This window comes from Elephantulus edwardii, unplaced genomic scaffold (genome assembly GCF_000299155.1).
Source record: "Elephantulus edwardii isolate Elephantulus edwardi_28Jun2011 unplaced genomic scaffold, EleEdw1.0 scaffold00043, whole genome shotgun sequence".
NCBI lineage: Eukaryota > Metazoa > Chordata > Mammalia > Macroscelidea > Macroscelididae > Elephantulus > Elephantulus edwardii.
The window spans coordinates 20,487,448-20,490,490 of NW_006399793.1; positions in this window are offsets into that span (position 1 = coordinate 20,487,448).

Below are 3,043 nucleotides of genomic sequence, written 5' to 3' on the forward strand. Positions count from 1 at the left end.
GAAGAGGAAGGCCCTCTATGAGGTGGATTGATTCAGTGACTGGGATAATTGGGATGGGAGTGTCAGAGACAGTGCGATTGGCACAGGACAGACCGGAGTTTAGGGCTGTTGTACATAGGGTCGCTATGAGTCGCAAGCGACTCGACGGCACATAACAACAACAACAATACTCAAAAAATATGAAAACCTAGAGGGAATGGAAAAATACTTAGAAATTTACAACCCATCTAAACTGACAACAACCAAAATTGAACACCTGATTCATTAAAAAAAGAAGAAATGAAAAGGTAATAAAATAACTTTCAGCCAAAAAAGTCCCTGGACCAGAGGGTTTTACAAGTGAATTGTATCAAACTTTCAGGGGAAGAACTGTCACCAACTCTATAGAAAGTATTTTAGAAAATACAAAAAGTTGGAATTCTCCCAGACTTATTCTATGAAACAAACATAGCCTTGATACCAAAGTCAGGTTAAAGACACCACCAAAATAGAAAACTATAGGCCAATATCTCTCATGAACATAGATGCCAAAATCCTGAATAAAATCCTGGCCAAGAGAATTCAATGAAATATATAAAAAATAATTCACCATGACCAAGCTGGATTCATAACAGGTATGCAAAAATGGTTCAACATAAGAAAAACAATCAGTGTAATTCATCACATTAGCAAAGCAAAGAACAAGAACAACATAATCCTATCAATTGATGCAGAAAAGGCCTTTGGCAAAATCCAACACCCTTCCCGATTAAAAACCTCAACAAAAAAGGATTAGAGGAGAACTTCTTTGATGTAGAAAAAGGTGCAAACCCAAAAGCCAACATTGTTCTCAGTGGAGAGAGATTAAAGGCATTCCCTTTGAGAACAGGAACTAGGCAAGGATGCCCACCTATCATATCCACCTATCACCTCTCATATTCAATATTGTATTGGAAATCTTAGTGATAGCAATAAGACAAGAAAAGTAAATAAGAAGTATCCAAATTGACAAAGAGGAGGTAAAATTATCCCTATATGCAGATGATATGATAGTATACTTAGAAAACTCTAAAGACTCAGTGAGAAAACTACTGGACATAGTTGACCAATTCAGCAAATTGGTCGATACAAGATCAACTTACAAAAAGAAAATGGATTTCTCTACAGTGACAAAGAGAATACAGACTGGAGCTATGAAAAACAACACAAAACAGCTTATCAGAAGATTAAATATTTGGGAATAAATCTAACTAGAAGCATAAAAGATCTAGTCAAAGAAAATTACAAAACATTACTACAAGAAAACAAAAGCCACCTGGAGAAATGGAAGTATATTCCTTGCTCATGGGTATGAAGACTCAATATTGTGAAAATGACAATACTACCAAGGCAATTTACACATTCAATGCAATCCCAATACAAATACCAATTCCATTCTTCGATGAGTTAGAAAAAGAAATTTCCAATTTCATTTGGAATGGAAAGAGGCCCTGAATAAGCAAAGCAAAGAGAAACAAGGCAGGATGCATCTCACTCCCTGATTTCAAATCCTACTGCCTTGTGGTCAAGACAGCATGGTACTGGTACAATGTCAGACACATAGATCAATGGAATAGAATTGAGAACTCAGAAATCAGCTCATCTTCCTATGGTAAACTGATTTTTGACAAGGAGATAAAATCAGTAAGTCAGAAAATGACAGCCTTTTAAACAAATGGTGTTGGCAGAATTGGAAAACTATGTGTTGAAAACTCAAGAAAGATCCATACCTCACTCTATACACAAAAACCGACTCCAAGTGGATCAAGGACCTTGGACTAAACCTAAGGACTATAAACATCATTAGAGAAAATCTTGGAAGAGCTCTAGAAGCCCTAAAGCACAATGTAAGCAGTCTTCCAAGCATCCTGAAAAACCTATAACCATGAGAGGATAAAATAGATGAATGAGACCTTCTAAGAATTAAATCCCTATGCACATCCGAAACTTCTCCAACAGAATAAAAAGAAGCCACAGACAGGGAACAAAATATTTGGTAATGATATGTCTGATAAGGGACTGATATCTAGAATTTATAAAGTACTCAAGTATCAGAACATAAAGGTTAACAAGCCAGTTGAAAAATGGGCACAGAATATATCAACAGGCACTTTACCAAAGAAGACATTCAGATAGCAAAAACACATGAAGAAATGATCATAACCCCTAGCTCTAAAAGACATACAAATCAAAACAACTGTGAAATATCATCTCACCCCAGTAAGAATAGCAAAAACTAACAGAACAGTAAACAACAAATGCTGGTCAAGTTGCAGAGAATCTGGAACACTTATTCACTGTGGGTAGGAATGTAAAATGGTGCAAGCACTATGGCAGGCAGTATGGTGCTTTCTCAAAAAGTTGGAAATAGAAATACCATTTGACCCAGCAATTCCACTACTGGGAAAATACCCTAAAGATACCACAACTACTACCTGCGCAAATATATGCACACCCATATTTATTGTGGGTTAGTTCACAATAGTAAAGAGTTGGAAACAACCCAAGTGTCCATCAACAAACAAATGGTGAGAGAAACTGTGGTATATTCACACAATGGAAAACTATGCTGCATTGAAAGACAAGGAATTCATGAAATATTATACACAATGGTGACCCTGGGGGACATTATGCTGAGTGAAATATCTCAGTCACAAAAGGACAAATGCAGCATAGTGTGACTGTTGTAAAGCAGGACTGACATCGGAGCTGGGGGGAAACTAAGAGTGGATAAGTAATATATACTGCATTGAAGCAGATGAGGGAGAGAACTGTTTAGGAAGAATATGTTGTTATGTGCTGTCAAGTCACTTGCGACTCAAAGCGACCCTATGTACAACAGCCCTAAACTGCTTTGCCCTGTGCCAATCGCACTGTCTCCAATAAACCCATCCTGATTACCCCAGTGACTGAATCAATCCATCTCATAGAGGGCCTTCCCCACCTGTGCTGTCCCTCCACCCTACCAAGCATGATGTCCCTCTCCAAGGACCTGTCTCTCCTTGCAACATGTCCAAAGTATGTT